Source organism: Lolium rigidum, chromosome 3 (genome assembly GCF_022539505.1).
Source record: "Lolium rigidum isolate FL_2022 chromosome 3, APGP_CSIRO_Lrig_0.1, whole genome shotgun sequence".
Taxonomy (NCBI): Eukaryota; Viridiplantae; Streptophyta; class Magnoliopsida; order Poales; family Poaceae; genus Lolium; species Lolium rigidum.
In genome coordinates this window covers 370,831,139-370,840,489 of record NC_061510.1, presented here as the reverse complement: position 1 = coordinate 370,840,489, position 9,351 = coordinate 370,831,139, and the positions used below count along the sequence as shown (strand labels likewise).

Sequence of the window (9,351 nt, the reverse complement as noted above, 5' to 3'; positions counted from 1 at the left end):
AGTAACATCAAAGTAGTATCATATATGTCTTCATTAATTAGCTTATAGACTCATTGTATCTTGAGAAGTGTGATGTTACAGTAACTAGCTATGTTACTCCATCCCCTCTCTTCTCATTAACTCACTGCCACATAAGCAAATTTGCTGAGTTGGACACTTAGTTACTAGTGAAGTTACTCCCACTATGAGTAGTCTAACATAGCTAGTTACCACCTCCCTCTCTTCCTTCATTTATTGTTATGCCATGTCACCAAAACACCTTGGAGTGTGTGATGTTACTAGTCATAGTGGGAAGTAACATAAAATCGCAAAATGCACATATTACTACTCTATGTTACTACCTTCATACTCCCTCCGTCCCAAGGAAAAGGGCGTATATCTTGCAGTGCGATTATTAATGATGGATTAGAGAGAGGAGAAAGATTCGCTACTTGCCCCTTTTGCCCCTGCATGCACGACAATAATTAGGAGATCCCCTTTTCTCGTTGGATGCCAGCGGCGGCTCGCCTAGTTTCGAGGACAAAGGGGTACGTAAGTGGGGTTAGAATTGGAAAGATTAGGAAGCCCAACAGGCCACGCCTTAAGCCTTGATGAAATTTGGAAAAAAATTATACGCCCTTTGCGCTAGGACGGAGGGAGTAGTGGTTAGTAATATTAAAGGAGTATCATAGATGGCTTCATTAATTAGCTTGTAGACTTATTGTATCTTGAGAAATGTGATGTTACAGCAACTATTACCTCCATCCCAGTTCATAGGGCTTACGTGTATCCCTAGGTTATCAATTTGGCCAACATAATATTAATTGTACAACCCAAAAATTATATAATTAGAAAGTAGAACACGTGAGCCTCCTAATGATATATATTTCTTAATATGTATCTCATTGTCAAATTTACAACCTAGGGTTACGCGCAAACCCTATGAACTGGGAAGGAGGGAGTAGCTATGGGGCTCTCCTCATTAACTAACTGTCACATAAGCAAATTTGGTGAGTTGAACATTTAGTTACTAGTGAAGTTACTTCCACTACGAATAGTCTAAGTTACTCCCATTATGAGCAGTCTTAGGGTAACACACACTTTGAGCATTAATTTTATCAATAAAATACTACTATGAAATATACTTCACATGGCACAAAAATTATACCATTGAATTCATATTTTTTCAATGATACACTACGGGAAAGCTTGTCGTTGCCGTGCAAGCAAATTGGACGGCAAAGGGTGTTATTTGCACGGCAAAGCCATTGCCGTGCGGTGCCACACGGCAAAGACTGCACGGCAATGTTTGCGTCGGCAACGCCATCTTTGCCGTGCGCCTCGTCAAAACTGCACGGCAACGTCTTTGCCGTGCATTCCTTCCTTTGCCGTGCGTCCATCCCCTTTGCCATGGAACCTTTCATTGCCGTGTGCCTAGTGCCTGTGCCGTGCGCATTTGTTCTATTGCACGGCAAAGAGCTTCAAGCAAATTAAAAAAAAATGCCTATGCGCCGACGCCAGCAAGCCGCCGGTGCCGAGGCCATACGCTGCTAGTCACGCCATGTCGCCGCGCTGCAGGGGTGCTCGCCGCTCGCCACCGCGGCCACTCGCCGCGCCGCCGTGCGAGCGTAGTCCGGGTCGTCGTGGGCGAGCGCGGTGTTGTAGGGCAGCTCGGCCCCCGCGGTGAGCACGGCACCGTTGGCGCCGACGAGGCATCGCCCGGGACCTGAGCGGGTGGGTGCCGCCATCGACGACGGAGGCGTTGGCCTTGAAGGAGTAGGGCTGCCGGCTCTGGTCGGCGACGAAGGGGCGGACCTTGGTGCGGCTCTACGGGTTGTAGTTGAGCTGGATGCCGTTGCAGCCCGGGTCGGGCGCGGGCGCCTCCGCCGCGCGCCGGCGGCAGCCTCGGCGTGGGGGTGCTGGGCCACCGCGAGGCCCGCGACGAGCAGGATGGCCGACGAGCGGGAGTGGACCGGGTAGTCCGGGTGGAGAGAGGAGTGGACTGGGAGAGAGGAGTGGACTGGGTGGAGAGAGGAGTGGACAGAGTAATGGAGCAGCGTGCGTGCGTGCGTTTGGACTGGGGAAGACGAAGACTAGCTGGGTAGGTTTGTACTGGTGGGGCAGCGTGCGTGCGACCGCGCCACGGCAGCTTGGCGATACGTGGGGTAGACCACGTCAGCAATCCGCATGAGTATTTTGCCGTGCGTGAGGTTGAGCCGCACGGCAAAGCCGTGCTGTGCCGTGTGATTCCTTTGCCGTGCGCCTTTCTGACTTTTGCCGTGATTTTATTCTTTGCCGTGCGCCGAATTATGGCTTTGCCGTGTAAACCTTCTTTGCCGTGCGTCGTCAGTAATTTTACCGTGCAAAGTTCTTTGCCGTGCGCCCCATTTTGATGATACACGGCAAAGACATCTTTGCCATGCACAACCGCACGGCAAAGACGCGTCGCACAGCAACGGCTATTTTTCCCGTAGTGATATAATGTTGTGGCACATTCATGGTCAATTTTTGTTGACCCCATGGTAATTTTTTTCCTCAAAGTATGTAGACCAGTAAACATGTACTATATAGAGAGTAATACTCATAGGCCTACAACCTGTTGAAAGAACAGTTTCCAATGTGTTTTTGTGAATCGGCCAAGACGACCTCACTGGTTCACACGGCCGCCTAAACGCATGCAATGGTGGCTGCTATTCAACGGTAGCAAATGTGCTTGGATTACCGAAGGACTTAAACTTGTCCGCTTCACGATGCACCTAGGGACTAGGGTAGTCGATCCGTCGTCAAGTGTAAACACGGCCGAGGCAGATTGAAGGGTGCGCGCAGCACAGCGTCGTTGCTCCATATAAACACAGGCGCACCTTCTGTTCTTCCGTCTCCACCACCTCTGTGAAATGCTTCGCATTCGCACGGTTGAGGACCGGTTGAGCGCCCTGCCGGACGATCTCCTCCATGCCGTCCTTTCGCGCCTCAAGGCCCGGCAGGCCGTGCAGACGTGCGTGCTCTCCACGAGGTGGAGGCACCTATGGCGCTCCGTGCCGCGCCTCGACATCGACCAGCTGGAGTTCCGTCCCGCCGGAGATGACTACTCCATCCGCGAGGTCCAGAATTTCAAGAACTTCGTCCACATCCTCCTGCGCCGCCACGACGTAGCACACCTGGAAGAGTTCCGGCTGGATGTAAGCTATGACATCCGCAAGTATGCCGACAGTTGGGTCCGCCATGGCATAGGCCAGGATGATATATGGCCTTGCCGGCTCAAAAGGTTGCATCTCTGCAACGTGATCCTGGATGATTATTTCGCGAGGCACGTCAGGTTCCGGTGCCCTTCTCTCCAAGAGATGGAACTGACCGACTGCACCTACCTGTTCTCCGAGGCCACTGTGATCACCCCCTCTTCACTGAAGAAATTGGTTGTCAGTGAGTTTTTGTGCCTTCTTCCGGTCGGTCTGATTCTCGAGGCTCCTGCTCTTGCTTCCCTCTGTCTGGCTGGGGATGTTGATGTCATTGCTGAGAACGAGACGCCACTTACTTTGCCGTCTCTTGTCGATGCATCGATCTATACGAATCAGATCAAACTGTTGAATGACGGCATCTTTGTATACGAAGACACAACTGGGAAACAGATGCAACTTCTTCGCATGCTGGCCAATGTGACGACGTTGGAGTTGTATGGCTTTGGGGTGGTACGTCTTCTGCTTCTTTATACCCCTTTTTTTCTCCAGTCAATCTACATCTCATTTACTGATCGGAAAATGGGGTTGTGTGTCACAAATTCAGTTTCAGGTCCATGATGACTGTTTGGGCTTAAATTTCCCTCAGTTCACGAACCTAAGAACACTGTCCCTGGACCATTGCGATCTTTGTGACAACTTCCTACTGTTGAAGCATTTCCTGCGCAACTCGCCTAATCTGATGAAGCTCATTGTGTGCTGCTGCAAGGTGCTACTACCACCTTTGCTTTCTTCGACTCTCTATCCTTTTTTTTTTGCGGTGGGACTCTCTATCCTAATTTAGCCTCCGTAGTACAGTATATTAACTCTGTTGTGCCCTCCAACAGCTCTCGGATCCCGAACCCAGAGATGGGGTGTTGAAGAACATTGCTTCATACCCACAAGACATGGGGGATGTCATATACGAGAACCTCAGGCTCACCGAGATCAGATACATATTTGGCCATGTCCACTTACTGGTCGAGTTTTTGCTGGGCCTGTCGAAGAACCTGCCAAATAACAAGGTCGAACTTCGTAGAGGTTGTTGCTGCTAGCAACCATGTTGTCCATCGTTTGTTGATCTCGGCCCAGTTGCCATGTCATAACGTATCATCAGATTTACCCTCTGTTCTTAGTTTAAGTGCAAACGTCCACTTGTATGGTTTTCATTTTGGACTAACCTCTCCGAATGTGCTTGTGACCCTGATGCTTAGTTACAGTCTTTCAGAACTGTGAACAGCTGCGTTCTTCCACTCTAGTATGTGTGCTATGCGGTGCTAACACCAGGCTGTAACTACATTTGGTTCGGTGCGTGACCAGTACTGATGCACCTGGATAATAGTGCCATTCTGCTGTTGCTCTGAACAGAGATGGCATCAAGGTCTGAACTCTGAACTACTCCGTGATGCATGTTGGAAAACGGAGTAATCCATTTTCCGAATACGGCTACTAATAAGTAGTTATTTCAGTTCAAAAATAAAAGTAGTGATTCATTTAGCATTGGAATAGTATGGCTACGCCTAGGTTAACTGCACCATATACCACACTTGAATGATGCCTAGTGCAGATGTACCAGTACAATTGTGTTGAACACAGAGCAATTGTCTGGAACAATTAGTAAAACCGAAGAGGGCTAGGTACGTGGTACGTGTTGCTGTGAACAATTTGGCAAATCGATCATCCTGAATAAGGAACCGAGCCGGTCTGACACAACACACCACAATAAATCTGCGATTGTTCTGCTTTGAGCATTGTTCTAGCCAGAGATTAGATTTGTTTGCTCCCAGAGACGTGTACACGTTCAAGTCAGGCGACAGAGACGAGCTGAATCGAGAGCTAATACACGAAGCGTACTTCCGTTCGTCGGCAGATCGGCGTGTTCAACGCGGAATCTTAGTCGCTCCCGGAGTCATTGCACTTAAAAGCAAAATAAGTACTGTATTAAGTTTCTCTTCAATCCGACTCGACCTCTGGCAGTATCGTGCACCGACTCGGACCGCCAGAAAGTTCTCCAGCTCCACCAGGGAGCGTTTGGTAGCCTGGGCGGGGCATGTGCCGCACAGTTTTTGGATCGTTTGATTTCTTGGGCTCCTCTGTATTGTCGCACCGTACGGGTCTTGAATCACCCCTAGGAAGCCTGTGAGGAACATCCAGTTTGACAGATTCTCCAGGGACAGCCTGGCGAGACGAAAATCGACAACCCCGTTCGCGCGGGCGCTTCAACTCGGCATGGTGAGAGAAGCCGAAATTCCGGCGGCGTTGCGCGGCAAATGTAGGGGTAACCTCCCTCTTCGGTTACCCTCTCCATTAGTCTCCTCCCAAATTTTTCCTTCCCCCAATTTTCGCACCGGCGCGGCTGCGGCGACCTAGATCTCCGGCGCTGGACCAGGGTCCTCCTTTCCAGCCGCAGCGGAGCCTGCGCACATCGTCGAGGTAAGGGGAAACACCTATGCTCTATTGTAGTATCAGATTCATGTTGGTAGAACTAGTTGGGTTCTATAAGACCGTTCACAATGCATAGATCTTGTTTGAGTAGACCGACCAGCTCCATCACGTCGCAATGCTCATCGTTTGCATACAAGCTTGGATCCTAATGGTGCACAAGAGAGCAGTTAGGCATGCTGATTTTCCTTGTATCAGTTACGATCCTATGTTACAACGAGATAAGGAGAGGATTGCCAACATAAACTATATCTACAACTCCAACGATGTAGAGGCTATCCAGATGCTTCGGATGAGAAGAGCCCCTTTCTTTGCACTTGTGAAAACGTTCAAGGAGAGAGGACTACTGGTTGAAAAGCATCCACACCTCCGTCGACGAACAAGTCGCAATATTTCTTCATGTCGCGGGAACGGTCTTATATTTCTTCATGTTGGGTTCATGTCGTGGGAACGGTCTTATAGAACCTAACTATATCATTGCGAACCGTCGACCAGATGCATAGAGGTTCAAAGTGACCCATATCACATTTAGGCGATCCACGGAGACTATCTCTCGGTACTTCCAGCAGGTGTTGTACGCAATTGGGGAGCTCAGAGGTGAAATGATCAAGCCACCATCAACGAACACACCACCCAAGATCAAGAACAACTACACGTGGTTCCCGTATTTCAGGGTGAGTACAAAATCATGTTCCTTCTACCTTTCAGATGTGTGCTACCGTTAGAAATATGATTGTGTGCTAATTATTTGACATGATTGTATTGGGGTTATTGATGGTACTCATGTGACTGCAAAGGTACCGAGATCAATGTCTGCAACACTTTGCGGGAGGAAGTACTACACCAGCCAAAACGTGCTAGAAACTGTGGATTTCGGTATGAGGTTCACATACGTGCTTGTTGGGTGGGAGGGTTCAGCTCATGATGCAAGCATCCTGGTCGACAGCTTGTCAACGCATGATGGGTTGCAAATCCCTGAGGGTAAGTTCTACCTTGGAGATGCTAGATATGCATGCCGACCTTGTATTCTACCTCCTTTCAGGAAAACAAGGTACCACCTCAACAAGTTCTCTACGAAGCACCAACCTCTGAATGCGAAAGAGTTGTTCAATCCGAGACACTCAAGCCTTAGAGTCACCATTGAGAGGGCCTTTGTTGAATTGAAGAATAAGTTGAAGGTCCTTGACCAGAAACCGGTCCGCACTTTTGACACTCAAGTAAACCTGGTCCTTGTTGCATACTTCACAACTGGATTCTAGGTTTGGGCGAGGATGAGTTCTTTGAAGAGGTTGTCAGTTTTGATGAAGTAGAGATCGGCCATGGCGTGGAGGCAGGAGTGGTGCCTGGAAGGAGAAGAGGCAAGAGTGGGCAGACGCAATGTGGGAAGCCAGAGGCAACACCACCATTTGAGAAGAAGAAGTAAAGAAGAAGAAGAACCCCCTTTGACCCTCTGTTTCTCGAACCCCAATTTGATCACCGTATGTTGAACTACCCCTTGATGATCAACTACCATTCGTAGTAGCTAGGGAGCATCGGTATGAACTACCATTCGTACTAGCTAGGGCTGATTTCGTGAACTGCTAGCTTCGTTAGTATGTAACTGTCATGAACAGATTTCTGTGCTATGGGAGGTGATAGCAAGGTAAGGCTACCAATTGTAGAGAAGGGGTGATCTTAGGCATGCCTGGATGGTACTGAACAGGCCTAATCTCATCTCCATCGAGATTTCGGGTTGGCTACATGCAAACAAAAAAACCTTTTTGGTCAATCGATGCAGCCCGACCTAATTTCGGCTCGTGGCTCGTTCTGGACGCACAGGTGTGCTCGCACCACTGCGCCAGTGAGCCGCGATTTGGGCCCAGGCTACCAAATGTACCCTTATAAGGGCAGCATGTGTACCCTCACCATTGAGCGAACCAGCGAAACCATATACGAAGCTCCATTAGAGAATATAATACGCACGAGCCAGCCAACGACGCAAAGTCCATCTCATCAATCGATCGAAGAAGCAGTAAGCAAACGATGGGGTGCGGGATGAGCCACCTCGCCAAGGCTGCCGTCTCGCTGGCCATCATCATCATGCTGCTCATGCCCGGCGCCCTGGTGGCAACCATGGCTAGCATCGACACCACCTGGAGCCAGCACCTGCAGCTTCCACGCGGGACCGTGTGCGGACCGGAGAGCGTTGCCTTCGACAGCGAGGGCCATGGCCGCTACAGCGGCGTCTCCAACTGCCGCGTCCTCAAGTGGAACGGCGACAAGCTCGGCTAGACCACCTACACGCATGGCCCCGGATACGACAACCAGACCTGCATGGCCACCAAGTTCCGCCCGGAGACCGCCACCGGTGGCGGAGCCACGTTCAAGCAGTGTAGTCAATTTATTGAATTGCATGCACTAACCAACTATTCCAAAAGCCCGAGCTTATGGAAAGATGTAGGCAATTTATTTCAACACTCACCCTACGTCTTTGCCCTTTGGCCTATTGTGACGCATGTTTTGGGGAGCCGTAATATTTCTTTTAATTCTTGCGTTGGTCAGGATTTGATCCTAGGACCTCCTCGCTACGATACTATATTGAATTCGTACGCACTAACCAACTATTCCAAAAGCCCGAGCTTATGGAAAGATGTAGGCAATTTATTTCAACACAATTGACTACACTGTTTTTTGGCAGCACAGGCTAAACGCATTCAAGAAATACTGAAAATTTTGTACAAATACATGTATTTGACTACACAGTTTCAAAATGACTACATATGATTGCTGTGCTGGCTCCGCCACCGAGAGCCGCTGCGGCCGCCCGCTAGGCCTGCGGTTCGACCAGAGGACGGGAGACCTGTACGTGGCCGACGCGTACAAGGGGCTCATGCGGGTCGGCCCCGGCGGCGGGGAGTCCACCGTGCTGGTCAACAACGTCGACGGCGTGCCTCTCCGCTTCACCAACAGGGTCGACGTCGACCAGACCACCGGACAGGTTTACTTCACCGATAGCTCCATGAGCTACAACAGGGGCGCAGCACGAGATGGTGATGAGGACGGGAGATTCGACGGGGCGCCTCATGAGGTACGACCCGCGCACGTCGGACGTCACCATGCTCCAAGCGGACATGACCTACCCTAATGGGGTTTCCATCAGCGCCGACCGTACCCACCTCGTGGTTGCGTCCACCGGCCCGTGCAAGCTGCTAAGGCACTGGATCAAAGGGCCCGACGCGGGAAGATCCGAGCCTTTCGCCGACCTCCCGGGCTACCCTGATAATGTAAGACCCGACACGAGAGGAGGTTACTGGGTGGCGCTACACCGTGAGAAAAACGAGCTACCCTTCGGCCGTGACAGCCATCTTCTCGCTGTGAGGGTTGGTGAATGGGAAGATACTTGAAGAGATGAGAGGCCCCAAGAGCGTAAGGCAGACCGAGATTATGGAGAGGGGGAATGGCAAAATCTACATGGGTTCCGTTGAGCTGCCTTATGTCAGTGTAGTTAAACGTAAATAGTAGAGACATGTTGATTTAGCATAACTTTTGGTTTCCTATTTTGTATCCGAAGTGTAATTTCTAGTTTGTTGTAGTTTCAGATACATGTATATGTTATATGTAGAAGAGTGAAAGAGGTCGGCCTGGTGCCTCTCCTCCTTTCCCTCCTATGTATTTTCAATCTGGTTGTGCATTTTTACTCTCTGGTGCCTGATCCTCCATGGAATCTGGAAATAGGAAT

The 9,351-nt window shown here is 50.0% G+C and overlaps 1 pseudogene; it reads left to right on the top strand.

Moving 5' to 3' along the window:
• Window positions 1–7,655: 7,655 nt before the first annotated feature.
• On the top strand, window positions 7,656–9,131 carry LOC124700526 (annotated as a pseudogene).
• The last annotated feature ends 220 nt before the right edge of the window (window positions 9,132–9,351 follow it).